We start from the raw sequence: 18,245 nt of genomic DNA, 5'->3' as shown, positions 1-18,245 counted from the left end.
GGAAAATGTGTTCTTTCGCTCTTCACAATAAATCTTGCTGCTGCTCACTGTTTGGGTCTACACTACCTTTATAAGCTGTAACTCTCACTGCTAAGGTCTGCGGCTTCACTCCTGACGTCAGGGAGACCATGAACCCACCATGAGGAACAAACAACTCCGGACGCACCACCTTTAAGAGCTGTAACACTCGCTGCGAAGGTCTGCGGCTTCACTCCTGAAGTCAAGCGAGACCACAAACCCACCAGAAGGAAGAAACTCCAGATACATCTGAATCTGAACATCTGAAGGAACAAACTCTGGACATACCATCTTTAAGAACTGTAACACTCACCGCGAGAGTCCGCAGCTTCATTCTTGAAGTCAGCGAGACCAAGAACCCACCGGAAGGAGCCAATTCTGGACACATAGTGATATAAATGTATCTTTTGTTATTATCTTATAGATATATTTATTAACTTTTAATATTGAACCAGCCTTGTATTTCTGGAACAAATCCTACTTGGTCATTTTACATATATATTTATTATATATATTAACATGTATAAAATATCATTTATATATAATATCATATATATATATATATATATATACACACACACCACTAGATTCAGTGTGCTAGTATGTAGTTGAGGATTATTGTGTCTAAATTCTTGAGAAGTTGAGAGATAATGATCAGTTGGTTGTTTTCCTTCTTTGTGCTATGTGGTTTTGGCATTAGGATACTACTGGCCTCATAAAATGAGTTGGGGCAGAAAGCAGTGCTCATGCCTGTAATCCCAGCACCTTGGGAGGCTAAGGCAGGAGGATTTCTTGAGCCCAGGACTTTGAGATCAGCCTGGGAAACATGGCAAAACCCCATGTCTACAAAAAAATACAAAAATTGGCCGGGCATGGTGGGGCACAGCTGTATTCCCAGCTACTTGGGAGGCTGAAATGGGAGGATTGCTTGAGCTCAGAAGGCAGAGGGTGTAGTGAGCCCAAATCGTGCCACTGCATTACAGCCTGGGCAACAGAGTGAGACCCTGTCTCAAAAAAAAAAAAAAAAGAGTTGGGAAGTGTTTCCTCCACTTCCGTTTTCTCAAAGAGATTATGTAGAATTGGAATTAATACTAATTCTTACTTAAATATTTGGTAGTATTCTCCAGTGAAATAATATAAACCTGGAGATGTCTTTTATAAATATTTTTAGACTATAGATTCAATATTTTTGGAATTGTTAGATTAATTAGATCATGACATTCAGGTTGGATGTTTGGTAGTTTGACTTTTCAGAGGATTTGGTCCATTTCATCTAAATTGCTGTATTTGTATATGCAGAGCTGTTTATAGTGCTTCTTTATACCATTTTAACAACTGCATAATGTGTAAAGATATTGCGTGTTTTGTTTTTTATACTGCTAATTTGTGTCTATTTTTTAATATTCATCAGTCTTGCTAGAGGTTTATTCATTTCGTTGATCTTTTCAAATAACCAGCTTTTTGTTTCATTGATTTTCTCTACTTTCTGTTTTCAATTCCAATGATCTCTGCTCTTTATTATTTCATTTCTTCAATTTGCTTTGGGCTAATTTTGCTAACTTTTCTTCTAGTTTCTTGGGATATAATCTGTATCAACGAAAGTTTCATGAGCACTTGAAAAGAATGTGTATTCTCCTTTTTGATGTATAGTGTTCTGTGTATTTCTATTAGATCCTGTTCATTGGTTGTGTAGTTCTGTCTTCTATATCCTTGATGATCTTCTATCTAGTCCTGCTATCAACTGTTGAGAGAGTGGTGTTAACATCCTCAAATATAATTTTGGATTAGGTTCTATCAATTTTTGCTTCATGTATTTTGAAGTCAGTTTCTATGTCTCCTTTGTGTATTGACCCTTTTATCATTATATAATCTCCCTTTGTGCTTGGTAACTTTCTTTTCTCTGACTTCTAGTTTATCTCATAATAATATATCCACTTCTGCTCTTTTTAAATTAATGTGTACATACCTTTTTCCATCTGTTTACTTTCAACCTACTTACATTGTTGTATTTGAAGTTAGTTTGTTGTAGACAACATAAACTTGGCTCATTTTTTAAACCCACACTGCCAATCTCTTTTAATTGGTGTAACTACATCATTTACATTTAAAGTAATTATTGATATGTTAGTACTTTAAGTCTGTCTTTTTAATTTTTTTTTTTTTTGAGGCACATTCTTGCTCTGTCACCCAGGCTGGAGTACAGTGGTGCTATCCTGGCTCACTGCAACCTCCGCCTGCCAGGCTCAAGCAATTCTCCTGCCTCGGCCTCCCAAGTAGCTGGGACTACAGGCATGCACCACCATGCCTGGCTAATTTTTTGTATTTTTAGTAGAGATGGGGTTTCACCATGCTGGCCAGGCTGGTCTCGAACTCCTGTCTTGATGTCCGCCCGCCTCGGCCTAACAAAGTGCTGGGAATACAGGCATGAGCCATCATGCCCAACCTATCTTTTTAAATTTTATATGCTGGACATAAATCCCGTATCAGATATATAATTTGCAAATATTCTCTCTCATTCTGTATGCTCTCTTTTCATTTTCTTTATTGTGTCCTTTGAAGCACAAAAGTTTTTAATTATGTTGGGAGGCTGAGGCGGGTGGATCACCAGGTCAGGAGATCGAGACCATCCTGGCTAACACAGTGAAACCCCATCTCTACTTAAAATACAACAAATTAGCTGGGCATGGTGGTGGACACCTGTAGTCCCAGCTACTTGGGAGGCTGAGGCAGGAAAATGGCGTGAACCTGGGAGGCGGAGCTTGCAGTGAGCCAATATTGGGTCACTGTACTCCAGCCTCGGCGACAGAGCAAGACTCCGTCTCAAAAAAAAAAATTAAAAAAAAGTTTTTAATTATGATGCAGTGCAATTGATTTTTTTTTCCTTTTATCACTTGTGCATTTAATATCATATCTTAAAAAATCCATTTCCTAAAGCAAGGTCATAAAGAATAACTTCTATACTTTCTTATAAGCATTTCGTTGTTTTAGCTCTTACATTTAGGCCTATGATCCATTTTTAGTTAATTTTGCATATGCTGTGAGGTACAGGTCTAACTACATGATTTTGGATGTGGATACACAATATCCCCAGAATCACTGATAAAAAGTAATTGATCTGGCTGGGTGTGGTGGCTTACGCCTGTCATCCCAGCACTTTGGGAGGCTGAGGTGGACAGATCACCTGAGGTCAGGAGTTCGAGACCAGCCTGGCCGATGTGGTGAAATCCCATCTCTACTAAAAACACAAAAGTTAGCTAGGCATGGTGGTGGGTGCCAGTAATCTCAGCTACTGAGGAAGCCGAGGCACGAGAATCGCTTGAACCCAGGAGGCAGAGGTTGCAGTCAGCCAAGATCGCACCACTGCACTCCAGCTTGGGCGACAGAGTGATGCTCTCAAAAAAAGAAAAGAAAAAAAATCCTAAGTATTTAATTTGCTGATGCTATTATAAATTGAATATTTTTCTTGATTTCATATTACAGTGTATTTTGTATATTGACTTTGTCGCCTGCAGTCTTGCTGAATTAACTCATTTGTGCTAATATTTTTCTGTGCAGGGTTCCTTAAGATCTTTTACATACAAGAATATGACATCTGCAAATAGAGTTTTACTAGTTTCCATCTAATCTGGGTACCTTTTCTTCATTTTCTGCACTAATTGACATAGAACATCCAGCACAAAGTTGAATAGAAGTAGCAAGAGTGGATATCCTTGTCTTATTCCTAATATTAGGGGGAAGAATTCAGTCTTCCACCATTAGTTATGAAGTTTACTGTAGGTTTTTCATGGATCTTTATCAGTTTGAAAATGTTTCCTTGTATTTCTAGTTAGTTGAGTATTTTAAACATAAAAGGGGGTTGGATTTTACCAAAATATTTTTTTGTATCTGTTGAGGTGATCATGTTAATTTTGTCTTTTATTCTACTGATACAGTGTATTACATGGAATGATTTCATGTATTAAACCAATGTTGCATTCCTGTGATAAATCCCACTTGGTTATGGCATAATCCTTTGTATATGTTGATGGCTTCAGTTTGATAATGTTTTGTTGAAATTTTTTACATATATATGAATATATATGTACTGTCTCTAGTTTTATTTTTTGTGATGTCTTTGTCTGGCTTTGTTATGAGAGTAATATTGACCTCACAGAATGAGATGTGAAGTGTTCCCCCCTCCTATTTTTTGAAGAGTTTGTAAAGGATTTTAAACTAGTAAAATTATCAACTTTTCTTTAAATCTTTGGTAGAATTCACTAGTAAAATCATCTGCCCCCAAAATTTTAAGATTGAAAGAAATATTGTCCTTTAAATACAAATTTTCAAGTAAAATTTACGTTCCAGGAAGTCGTGATAAGCTTAAAATATGACACACCACTCCCATTTTCATTTCAGAAACATGAATGTAGTTCCTCATTCTTTTGTGAAACGCTATACCTTCTTAGAAAAGGAGCATCATTTTTGAGGTGCCTCTTTCTTCTGGTGTCAAAGACATATGTTCTATTTGTAGTGTAGGATTTCTAGTGGCTTTTTATCCGTACTTTTATCAGTCAAAGTCCAGTTAGGAAAACAGAGAAACACTAAGAATTTAAACACATAACAACAGGAAATTGGAAACAAAGGTACTAAAATATCTAGAAGAACAAAATGATGATGGGAGACGGGAGCAAGAAGGAAGTGGAAATAATACCTAGAGATTAGAAACTGCTAATGATCCTGGCCTGGAACACACACCTGATGCTGCACTGTTGGCTGATTCTGGAACACGGAGTAAGAATCATTCACATGGAAAAGTTCTGCTTCAATTTGAAAGTGTGAAATCGGCCGGGTGCAGTGGCTCACACCTGTAATCCCAGCACTTTTGGAGGCCGAGGCGGGCAGATCACGAGGTCAGGAGATCGAGACCATCCTGGCTAACGTGGTGAAACCCCGTCTCTACTAAAAATACAAAAAAATTAGCCGGGCGTGGTAGCGGGCGCCTGTAGTCCCAGCTGCTTGAGAGGCTGAGGCAGGAAAATGGTGTGAACCCGGGACGCAGAGCTTGCAGTGAGCCGAGATCGCGCCATTGCACTCCAGCCTGGGCGAGAGCAAGACTCTGTCTCAAAAAAAAAAAAAAGTGTGAAATCATCTGACTTCCAATGCCATAACAACAACTACCAGCATTTCCCACTGGTATATGCTAGAAACCAGAAGCTTCTCTTTTCCTTTATTCTTCTGATCTTCTGCCAGTACCAAAAGAGCCAAGGAAATATAATTTGTAATGTCCCAGCCCTGATCACACACAGCAAAGTATGTAAAGGCAAGTGGGGAAAATCCAAGTGTTTCTGCAGAACATATTCGAAAATAACATTTGATTTTAAAATGCCTTAAACTACAGGAAAAATGATAGAAGATAGTGTCTGTTGGGTGATTTTCTGTTTATTTCAATATTTTAAAGCAAAATAAAATTATCCCCCAAATATACAAGTATCATTTACTTACAGCTCTCAGTAAAATCAACAAAGAGGATTTATAGCTTAACTTGGCAGAGGGTACTACACAGACATGTCAAACTGCCAGAGAAGAGAATAAACAGGTTTGGTTTGCTTTTTTTTAGTATTATGCTCAGGATATTAATTTGTCACATGAAGGAAAAGAGCAAGGAATAAAACTTTCACCATAAAAGTACTCAACCCATTCCAAAGAGGAAAGGGGAAGGATAGGAGATTCATAAACCATTGAGGGCTATTCCTTAAGTTTTATTTCACATATGTGCCTTAAGCAAGCACCTGTAACCCAGGTCATCCTGAAATAATTTACAAAACCAGTAAATATGTTCACTTACCTAATATTTCTTTTCTAACTCTGAAATTTACATTCTAAAATGTTTATGCTTATTTAACAAAGATTCCATAATTATTTAAATCATAGGCCAGGCTCGGTGGCTCATGCCTGTAATCCCAGCACCTTGGGGATCAAGACCATCCTGGCTAACATGGTGAAACCCCATCTCTACTAAAAATACCAAAAATTAGGCCGGGCACAGTGGCTCACACCTGTAATCCCAGCACTTTGGGAGGCCGAGGCAGGCGGATCACGTGAGGTCGGGAGTTCAAGACCAGCCTGACCAACATGCAGAAACCCCGTCTCCATTAAAAATACAAAATTAGCCAGATGTGGCACATGCCTGCAATCCCAGCTACTCAGGAGGCTGAGGCAGGAGAATCGCTTGAACCCAGGAGGCAGAGGTTGCAGTGAGCCGAGATCACACCACTGCACTCCAGCCTGGGTGATAGAGTGAGACTCCAACAACAACAAAAAATCTCTCGAATTCATTTTAAGAGGGAAATACATATTATTTTCCTTGGTCAAGCATAGTGGATCACACCTGTAATCCCAGCACTTTGAAAGGCCCAGGTGGGAGGATTGCTTGAGCCCAGGAATTTTAGATCAGCCTGGGCAACACAGAGAGACCCTGTCTCTAGAAAAAAAAAATTTTTTTTAACTTAGCCGGGCATGGGAACATGCACCTATATATAGTCCCAGCTACTCAGGAAGCTAAGATGAAAGGATCGCTTGAGCCTGGTAGGTCAAGGCTGCAATGAGCTGTGATCATGCCACTGCACTCCAGCCTGGGTGACAAAGTGAGACCCTATCTCAAAATATATATATTCTTAAGTAAAAAATATATATCTATTTTAGATGAATATGTACGTTTTTCCTTAACAGTTCAACTTTCTGGGCCAGGCCTGGTGGCTCACGCCTATAATCCCAGGATTTTAGGAGGCCGAGGCGGGCAGATCCCGAGGTCAGGAGTTCAAGACCAGCCTGGCCAACATGGTGAAACCCCATCTCTACTAAAAAATACAAAAAATTAGCTGGGCATGGTGGCACGCATCTGTAATCCCAGCTACTCGGTAGGCTGAAGCAGGAGAATTACTTGAACCAGGACCCGGGAGGCAGAGGTTGCAGTGAGCCAAGATCACGTCACTGCAGCCTGGGCTACTGAGCAAGACTCCATCTCAAAAACAAACAAATAAACAAACAAAAACAGTTCTACTTTCTGAAATGTTATAAAGTGCAAAGGGAGATTTTTCAGAATGAAAAGAAGAATGACTTACAAATTATTGTAATGAAGTGACTGAATTTTTTGATTTCAGTCTGAACATGGGGTAAAAAGCCCTTTGTGTCTCATAAAAGTCCAATTAAAAGGCGGATCTGGTCCGAAATTACACCACTGCCATCTTCCCCTAATTCAGACAGTATATGTCATGTAATGAGAGCACAGACACAAACACACACACAAAATTAGCAATCAGAGGCATAAAAGTAAAGTAGGTGTCCTGGGGAATATAGCAAATATATCGGCAGTGAAAACAGCAAAGCACACACCATCCCATTGGCTTGTGTTATCTCGCAGAGAGACATGCTGAAGAAGGGGGATCCAGACGCTTCCTGGAAGGAGTTCTAGGAATGCCTCACCTGGTACTAACACTCTACATATTGATAGAGTAAGAGGGGTAGGCTACTTCATTTTGACAATGTAACAAGGAGAGCTTTCTTTAACAATGCCATGGGACACTGAAAACAGCCTTGTGACAAAGGGGGAGCCCCAGAACTCAGGCACTGTATCTGCTTGTTTGTTCTTTGGTTAAGCTGACTCAGATGAGTGTCTAGCTAAACTACCGAAAGGGGGAGGAAGTGAGTCACCAACACCAGCCATCTGACCTAGTCTTTCATTTTACTTGTGAACTGTTACAGCCAAGAGAAAGAGAAAGAAAATTTCGAGAATTTTAGAAGACTTACTGGCAAATACGCATCTTTTGACTGTAGTGGAAAAAGTTACTATATTGTAGAATGCCAAAAAAGTAATGAGATCACTTTTATATGGTAATAATATTTTTGTATTTTCTATTCAAAATGTTTATGAGAACAGATATACGAAAAGAGAAAAACAAAATTTTAAAGATATAGACAATATGATTTATTTTATTTAGCCATTCAAATTATGTTTATCCTTTAGAGTCCTAATTAGACTACCTTAATTTTCCCCTAAAAATAAGAAATTATGTTTTTTATGGTATATATTTCTTTCTAGTCATTTAAATTAATAAGCCTTATTTGTTAGTTTTATGGTGTTTATCCTATTAACTTATTTTAAATAATATACTGTAAATGCTGAGCTATTCACCCTACTGATGAATAAGAAGTTGCCATCATTGAGGAAAACAGTTTCAATAAACATATTTATGATGACCATGCATCTGGGGTTACTAGATTTAACAAATATGGATATGGAATCTTCAGTTAAATTTTAATTTCAGATAAACAACAAAAATGTTTTAAAATAAGTATACTCCAAATATTGCATTTATCTATCTCTTTACCTACCTATCTTTGTGTTAACAATCAGTTCATAACCACTTGATTGATTTATTACACTAAACCACGACTTTGAGTCAAAGGTACTCCCAACCTCAGATTCTTTTACCTACATACATCCAGTTTTGCCTAGGACAGTCTTGGTTACAGCATAACTTCCCGGTAATTATTTACCCCACCTTTTCACTCTCAAAAGTGTCCCAGTTTGAATATTAAATTATATAAAAAAATCTATGCACATTAAGTATAAAATGCAGCTCAAAGCACCAAAGGAGGATTAAAGGATAAACAAAAGAAAAAAAAGGAATAGTTTAAAACCAGAAAGCAGAAACCAAAGGAAGGGCTAACTAGAACTAGTGATGAAGTCCTTGTTTTGAAAATAGGGAGGGCTGGCCAGGTTCAATGACTCACAGCTGGAATCCCAGCACTTTGGGAGGCAGAGGCGGGTGGATCACCTGAGGTCAGGAGTTCGAGACCAGCCTGGCCAACATGGTGAAACTCCGTCTCTACTAAATATACAAAAATTAGCCAGGCATAGTGGCGTGCACCTGTAATCTCAGCTACTCAGGAGGCTGAGGCAGGAGAATTGCTGGAACCAGGGAGGCGGAGGTTGCAGTGAGCCAAGATCACGCCATTGCACTCCAGCTAGGGTGACAACTGTGAGACTCCATCTCAAAAAAAAGAAAGAAAATAGTGAAGGCTTTCAGTTGACTTATATGGGACACTAGCAGGGTTCCTAGTTGTACAAGATAGTACAGACGTGTTTCCCGGACTTAAAAACTATATTGTGAAGCTGAGAAGAAAATGGAACAGACAGTCTGTAAGTCAAAAGAATTGGAAGTGGAAGGGAGCTTAGAGCTTAGAGTAGAATAAACCAATAAAGTGGTGATAGTTATTGCCAATGAAAAGGTAAAGAAATCATCAACTAGGAAAAAAGGCAATAATTATAAAGTATATTTCCCATTGTAAGCATAATAAAGCTCATTATATCAATGTGAACTTATTTGATTATAAATATAATTAGAACGATAATCTTCTCCCAACCCAGAAATTCTCAATTCTCTCCGTAAAGGTAGTAAAGAAAGCACTTTTATTATTGAATAAACATTAAGCCAGAATGTGAGGTGCGTCACAGGTAATCCATTAAGAGAGTCCAAAAGCAGAAAGTAATCGTACCCCCTTATATCGCCCAGCAGATACAACTCATTACATACATGTTTTCAAGATAAATAACAATTTCTCAGGTAAGACAACATGACAGCCCCATTTGCAAACATCATTCATCCTAACTTTACCTGGAAATTGAGGAGATCGTTCCTGTTAGCTAATTGACCTTGTCTGGGGAAAAACAAACTTCTCGTATTTTTATGACAGAAGGTAGTTCTGGAGCCTGGCTTCCACTGAAGTTAGATTCCTGTCCTCCCACAGAAACTGGGAGATTAAGGATGCTATCTCCCTCGCTGTGTACATTTCAATGGCATTGTTCCTAGATTATTGAGAGAGACCTTCCTGGGCTGACAAAGGGCCTATCTAGTCTTCAAAATGATTTATATACATTTTAATGAACCAAGAAAGTACAGTGGGCTCTCTGTATCCAGGAGTTTTCATCTGTGGATTCAATCAACCATGGATCAAATATATTTGGGGGGAAAAAAAACATTCCACAAAGCTTCAAAAAGCAAAACTTCAGTTTGCCATATACCAAGTACTACATTCAGTCCATGCAAAGGAAGTGATATGTAGACATTGTATTAGGTATTATAAGTAATCTAGAGATGCTTTAAAGTCTATAGGAGGATGTGTGTAAGTTACATGCATATACTATGCCATTTTATAGAATAAACTTGAGCATCTTTGGATTTTGGTATCCCGGGGGTCATGGGGGGCCTGGAACCAACTGCTCACAGATACTGAGGATAATTATGTTTAAAATTACAAGCTTTCTAGAATAAATTCTCTGATAAAAAGAAGAGAAGGAAAATTTCTCTTACTTTCAGCAGGGATAATTATGCTTCTTATTTTAAAATTTTAATTGTCCTTACAAAACCTACAAAAAAAGTTGAGAAAATTCAATATTACCTATATCTGGATTAGCATTTTTGTATATTTTCTTACATTTTATGTATTATGTTGGTTTTTCACAGCTTTCAACACACAACATACACATAATTTTATGTCTCACTTTTTTTCTTAACATTACCCCATGTTATCAGTTTAATATCACTTTAACAGCAGTATTTTAATGATTGTGTTATATTTCATGTTATATGATAGATAACATCTTGGTAAATAACATATTTTCTTTTTTTTTTTGAGATGGAGTCTCATTCTGTCACCCAGGCTTGGAGTGCAATGGCATGGTCCTAGCTCATTGCGTCCTCCACCTCCCCAGTTCAAGTGATTCTCCTGCCTCAGCCTCCCAAGTAGCTGGAACTACAGGCACGTCCTACCACACCCGGCTAATTTTTGTGTTTTTTTTTTTTGCTTTTTTTTGAGACGGAGTCTTGCTTTGTTGCCCAGGCTGGAATCCAGCGGCGCGATCTCTGCTCACTGCAAGCTCCGCCCCCCAGGGTTCATGCCATTCTCCTGCCTCAGCCTCCTGAGTAGCTGGGACTACAGGCACCTGCCACCACACCCGGCTAATTTTTTTTTTGTATTTTTAGTAGAGACGGGGTTTCACAGTGTTTGCCAGGATGGTCTCGATCTCCTGACCTCCTGATCCGCCTGCCTCCGCCTCCCAAAGTGCTGGGATTACAGGCGTGAGCCACTGCGCCCGGCCAATTTTTGTATTTTTAGTAGTGACGGGGTTTCACCATGCTGGTCAGGCTGGTCTTGAACTCCTGACTTCGTGTTTTGCCCACCTCAGCCTCCCAAAGTGCTGGGATTACAGGCGTGAGCCACAGTGCCCAGCCTTTTCTACTGTTTTCTTTTGAAATATTATCAGGAATAGGATTTCTGAGTAAATAAACATTTTAAAGCTTTTGATAGGTAGAGGAAGAGGACATGGTCTTTGTCTTCTTTCTCCTCAGTTGCAGGCTCATTTTTCTCTCAGTCTTCATAATTACATTGTCTGATTTAGAGTGTGATTACATTAATGCTAGACCATGTTGCTCAAAATTAAACACGTGGGTAATTCCAAGATTGATTGGCCATACTATTGTCACTGTATTATGCACATTTTGTTGCACTGGTTCATCTTCCTTCTCAACTTACCTCTTGCCACTTGGAATATATACTGATTCATTATGGTGCCAAGCAGTAACAGGAGTGTTTGATCCAACAGAAATACACAATCAAGGACAGCAAAAGTAACACATGAAAGACCATAATCAAGCTTAATTTCCAGTTGCTCTGTTTTTTCACGTATCTTTAAACTATGGTTTTAGCTTTGATAAATGACTGAAGCTGGAGAAGCCATGGTTGAAATCAACCTACACTTTAGCGCGCAGTTGAGGAGACAGAGACAAAAATCATCTACAGAACCGCGACAGTGGCAGTATATCTTTTCTTCTTTGAACAAAAATCTATTTTTGCTGTCTTTTTACCATATAAAGTTTTTTTGTTTTGCTTTGTTTTTTTGTTTGTTGGTTGGTTTGTTTGGTTATTTATTTATTTATTTATTTTGAGACAGAGTTTCGCTCTCGTTTCCCAGGCTGGAGTGCAATGATGCGATCTCAGCCCACCGCAACCTCCGCCTCCTGGGTTCAAGCAATTATCCTGCCTCAGCCTCCTGAGTAGCTGGGATTACAGGTGTGTGCCACCATGCCCAGCTAATTTTTGTATTTTTAGTATAGAGGGGGTTTCTCCATGTTGGTCAGGCTTGTCTCGAACTCCTAACCTTAGGGGATCTGCCTGCCTCGGCCTCCCAAGTTCTGGGATTACAGGCCTGAGCCACTACGCCCAGTCTAAAGTATTTTTTAAACATGAAAATAATAAAGATTTTGATAGACGTTGCTGAATTGCTAAATCTTATTTAAATAACTCTGTTTTATCCAATAGTTTTTCTCCTCCTTGTTAATCAAGCAATTGTAGAGTTTTAAAGTAACTTTAACAATTCCTTCTTCTTCCAATTAAATAGCCTAAAACATTCAAAACCAGTAGGCAGCGTGAAAAAAATACATATCCTTGTTGTTCTTTTTTCTCCCTGTTTAGGGGGAGCCCAACACCCTCTGCCCTCACTGGAAGCACAGTGAGCCATCACTAATAATTCAGTACCACATATAAAACATAAGGCAAGAAAGAATACTGAGTGATTCTCAGGTTGCTTTCAACTCTGCTTTAAAGTCTTGAACCGGGGTGATAAATTTTATACTCATATAGAGAAACAATTTGCTCAACCCCATAAGAATAACAGAAAGGTGGCTTTTTAAATAATCTAGTTGACTGTATTACATATTTTTCTTGCCCTACTCCAGACTGTCAGGTTTGCCCTAGATACGGAGTAAAGTAAACCCTGGAGACTACTAACCCAGGTCCCTGAAGCAGCCACTGATGTCCTGTGATCAACGGATACAAAAAAAATAAATAAATAAAACAGGTCCCTAAAACAAAGTATCCTTTCTCTTTTTCCACTCCATCCTCAGCTTTTTCACTTTTGTAGCTGTTTAAAAGCTCTGAGTAAAGCCACTGTGTTTTGATACACACCCAGCCTCTGGTAGGTTAAATTACAAGTCGGTCTGCGGTCAGAGAGACTCAAAGCTGTGTCCTTACTTTCAAAGCTGAAAGTGCATAAGAGCTGGCATTTGATCCAATTCAGCACTGGTTTTACAGCAGAGAGATGAAAAAGAGAACTGTACATTTTTTCAAATCAATATACAGAATATACAGCTCTTGTAACAATGGTTATGTTTTAAATTACCTAAAATCTGTAATTAACAACAACAAAAATAATTAAGCCCTATTTTCACATATTACTAACCAATGAATAAGATGTCAAATATGAAATAATCTGAAAGCATTTCATCACTGTTTCAAATCTAGGTCATCAATTGACAAATATTTTTGTTCATATAGAATAGAAATGACACTTGGCCAAGCATATTGGGGAAACAAATTATAAGAAGTATACAGCACTCTCAAAAACTTTAGAATAATGGATGGAGAAATAAGGTAATATAAATAATACATGGTATTGAACAGGAATTATAATGATACACCTAATATTTCCATAACTTTCTAGAGTTTACAAAGTTTAACATTCACATTAGCTCTGCAAATTTGGCATTATTGTCACAATTCAAGGGATGACTAAATTGGTATTTAAGAAAACTGCACAAGCCAGTTGTGGTGGCTCACACCTGTAATTCCAGCACTTTGGAAGGCCAAGGTGGGCGGATCACCTGAGGTAAGGAGTTCAAGACAAGCCTGGCCAACATGGTGAAACCCTGTCTCTACAAAAATACAAAAACTAGCCAGGCATGATGGCAGGTGCCTGTAATCCCAGCTACTCAGGAGGCTGAGGCACAAGAATCACTTGAACCTGGGAGGCAGAGGTTGCAGTGAGCCGAGATCATGCCATTGCGCTCCAGCCTGGGTGACAGAGCGAGACTCTGTCTCAAAAGAAACAACAAAAAAAAGAAAACTGCACTTGCTCAAGATTTCACTCCTTCATTTCTGATCTTCTAGACATTTAATTTTTTTGGAATTTGATCTTGGTATCAAATTCATTATTCTGAATGTTCCAAGAAATTAAATGTCTAGAAGATCAGAATTGAAGCATGACTGTACCAAGGGAGCATTCCTGACAGATGCTGGATTTGTCTGGGCCTAGGGGCATAGATCATACCAAGTGCAGAAGTTTGTTGGCAAAGGCATGGCAGTGGGAATTCTTGAGGCCTCTCTTGAAATCTGGAAGACAGTGAGTGGACCATCTTGCCTGGAGGGGAGGCTTCCAGTGAGGCTGGGATAGTAAATATAAAGTTATATACTTTATTCAGTACCCCAGTGGGTACCTAAAGAAATTTGGAAAAAGGGAATGATATTATGTCTTTGAAGAAAATGACAGTAGGCTTCAATAGGTAGATGAGTCAGAAGTGTTCTTCATATTTTTAAATAATTTATGCCTGGGAACCTAGGACTGCCTCACCACGAGACAATAAATGTTCAGACCACTAATCTTGGCAGGATTGTTGTAGGTATCTTGAGCTGTCAAAATTCACTCATGGATTCTCAGTAGCTAAAAGATATACACTTATGGAGGAGGGGTGTTCCAAGATGGCCGAATAGGAACAGCTCTGGTCTGCAGCTCCCAGCGTGATCAACGCAGAAGATGGGTGATTTCTGCATTTCCAACTGAGGTAGCTGGTTCATCTAATTGGGACAGGTTGGACAGTGGGTGCAGCCCACGGAGTGTGAGCTGAAGCAGGGAGGGGCATTGCCTCACCCGGGAAGCACAAGGGGTTGGGGCATTTCCCTTTCCTAGCCAAGGGAAGCCGTGACAGACTACCTGGAAAAACGGGACATTCCCACACAAATACTGTGCTTTTCCCAAAGTCTTAGCAACCGGTAGACAAGGTGATTCTCTAATGTGCCTGGCTTGGCAGCTCCCACACCCACAGAGCCTTGCTCACTGCTAGTGCAGCAGTCTGAGGTCAATCTGCGGGACGGCAGCCTGACTGGGGGAGGGGCATCCGCCATTGCTGAGGCTTGAGTAGGTAAACAAAGTGGCCGGGAAGCTGGAACTGGGTGGACCCCACCACAGCTCAAAAAGGCCTACTGCCTCTAGACTCCCTCCACCTCTGTGGGCAGGGCATAACTGAACTAAAGGCAGCAGACAACTTCTGCAGACTTAAATGTCCCTGTCTGACAGCTCTGAAGAGAGCAGTGGTTCTCCCAGCACGGTGTTTGAGCTCTGAGAACGAACAGATTGCCTCCTCAAGTGGGTCCCTGACCCCCATGTAGCCTAAATGGGAGACACCTCCCAGTAAGGGCCAACAGACACCTCATTTAGGTGGCTGCCCATCTTGGACGAAGCTTCCAGAGGAAGGAGCAGGCAGTAATATTTGCTGTTCTGCAGCCTCCGCTGGTGATATCCAGGCAAACAGCTTTGAATCCTTTCCAAAGTTAGGAGGTTGGTGAGCATAAAACAATATCGTAACAGCACAAATTAAATACACACAGGTAAGATGTAATCAGAGTGAAAATGACAGACTAGACAGATTGAGTAATAATATATCTGATCACAGATGGTATCCATATCCCAGCCAGCAGATAGAGATTTCACAAAGTCCCATTGTCTTGGGAGCCCACAGATAAACTAGGATTCCAGTAGCAGAGTGGTTAGCAACCCTGCCCTACTGGCAGCCCTGCTAAGATAAATGAGGGGGAGTTGGACATGGGTCTTTCACCTAGCAAAGAGCATAACGTCTAGTTGTTTGACCCATGACAAGGGGTTCCTCACATGGAAAACTTATTTATACTGGAAGACACTCTTGTGGCTCTTATCTGACCTGTGTTTAGTGTATGCCTACCTAACCATCATTCTGGGGCTGAGAAGTCAACCGTGTTAGTCCTGACATCCCAGGGAAAACCCAGCCTGCAGTTTGCTTCTTGAGAATGGAAGGAGCAAATTCAAAACACCACCAAAATAGGAAGTTCAAAGATTTTTACCTACAGAATCTGGGCAAGGAAGGTGCAATGAATCTGGAGGGCAATCTTCCATCCCCTGGCGTGAGAGGAGAACATGAAGAGTTAGGCATTGAGAAGGAGTGTGTGTGGCAACTAGCAGTATAGACAACGGACTAGGCTGTAGGTTACTAAGTTCACGGGCAAATGCCTATACGGTCTGTTTAAAGGAAGCAGTGAGAAAGCAGGGAGTACAATCTGCTAGCGAGGGAGACATCCAGAAGTTCTTAGCTTTGGCCATTGGCTTGAGCCATTTGGGCATGGTATAGAACTGCAAACTGTTTCAAGGGTGACTAACCCCTGATTCTAGTATGAGGAATTTAAACTTATACTCAAAATGGATGCCAAGGCAACATAAAATTATAAAAATTCACTACACCCAGGCTTTGACATGCCCCAGTCTCTGATCTAGAAGAAACAGCTCATCTTTAGTCACACTAATTAAAACCCTGGTGACATTGCCAACCCCAGGAAAAAAAAATAAAAATAAAACATCTAATTCAGAAACCCAAAATAATCAGGAGGATGAAGAAATTTCTCTAGATTCATTGAAATCAATAAGAAGATTAGTAACTTCTTTAATAAACTAAGATGTTCAAAAAGATGTTATGCCCAACCATCAGGAAGTAAAAGGCTTCATTTATTTTGACAACTATTTATCAAGCACCTGTATGTGTCAGGCACTGTTCTAAGGTCTTGAGAGACATGACCATGAACAAAACTGCTCAAATACCTTCCCTTGGTGCTTATTTTCTACCAGAAGAGGGACTGAAAACAATACATAAATAAAAGACATAGAATGTCCGATGGTATGTTGGAAAATGAAACAGAAAGAGATAGGGTATGCTGGGGTGAGGATTCCATTTAAAGAGTGATTAGAGAGGACTCCCTCACTGAGAAGAGGATATTTGACCAAAGACCAGGAGGAGGTGAGGAAGTAAACTCTTTTGGTATCTGTGGAAGAGTGCCCTAGGCCAAGGGTGTCTAATCTTTTGGCTTCCCTGGGCCACACTGGAAGAACTGTCTTGGGCCACAGAAAATACACGAACACTAATGATAGCTGATGAGCTAAAAATAAAAATCACCAAAAAAACTCATAATGTTTTAAGAAAGTTTATGAATTTGTGTTGGGCTGCATTGAAAGTCATCCTGGGCCACATGCAGCCCACGGACCATGGGTTAGACAAACTTGTTTTAGACAGAGGAAATAGCAAGTTAAAACAACCTGAGGCAGCAATGTGCCTAGTGTGTCAGAGGCACAGCAAAGACTCCAGTGTGGCAAAGGGTGAGCAAGAGAGACAGAAATAGAAGCGAAACTTGAAAGGTAATAAGGAACCAAGTTGTGTAGGGCCTTGTAGGATGTTTTAAGGACTTAGGCTTGCACCCTGAGTAAAATAGCCATTTCAGGGTTTTAAGCAAAGACATGGCATGATCTCACACAGGTTTTAAAGTGATTACTCTGCCATGTTGATAATTTTTTTAAAAAATCTAAACATATAATTTTTGTCTGCCTCTTAAACCAGCAGTTTATAAAAATATTACATATCAGTTGAAAAAATAAATGCCTTGTCCTTAGTGTGCAAAAATGTGACTAATTCATCCTCATTTGGGAATGAGGCAGAAAAATGGTACAAGTTGGAACTGACCCATCTATCCTCTGTAACCCTGCCACCCATACAACCAGTTGTACACACAAAGGAAACAGCTGGTCAGGATTAGGAAGGTAGAACAATAGGCAGGTGTAGGTGGCAGATGCTTCTCATCTCAAGTGCAAGTTCAACTACTGATCTATCCTCCTTCTCCTACTCAGATGAGTACCAGCTTCCTCTCAAGTACATTGACAGCATTTTTATTAATAAAAAATAAAACTTCTTTATTTCAATTACTTTCTCTAAAAAATATTGCTTCAGTCATCAGAATAAAATGCAAAATCCCAACTTTGACATCCAAGGCTTCATCAACACAGCCCTGTTCTTTCCCACATTTTTTATCTTTCCTTAACAAAGACCATGGGCTTCAGCCCAACTGAACTGCTATTTTCTACTTCTTTGCTCATGCTTTTGCTCCACTTAAAAGGCTTCCTGGCTCTCATTTCCTCTGGTCTAAATCACACCCAAAATGAGGAAACCAAATACATTTGAAAGAGCAAGAAGTTAGAATGAGAAGCCCTGAGATACTAATTGTTTGGGAGGTTTGTTTGTTTGTTTGTCTTGAGATGGAGTTTTGCTCTTGTTGCCCAGGTT

General features: G+C 39.7%; 1 pseudogene; it reads left to right on the top strand.

The window, feature by feature from the left end:
• The first annotated feature begins 11,482 nt into the window (after window positions 1–11,482).
• On the top strand, window positions 11,483–12,212 carry LOC116475919 (protein cornichon homolog 4-like; annotated as a pseudogene).
• The last annotated feature ends 6,033 nt before the right edge of the window (window positions 12,213–18,245 follow it).

The sequence above is a fragment of the Hylobates moloch genome, unplaced genomic scaffold (genome assembly GCF_009828535.3).
Source record: "Hylobates moloch isolate HMO894 unplaced genomic scaffold, HMol_V3 SCAFFOLD_2, whole genome shotgun sequence".
NCBI classification, from domain to species: domain Eukaryota; kingdom Metazoa; phylum Chordata; class Mammalia; order Primates; family Hylobatidae; genus Hylobates; species Hylobates moloch.
This window is presented reverse-complemented; position numbering and strand designations above follow the sequence as displayed.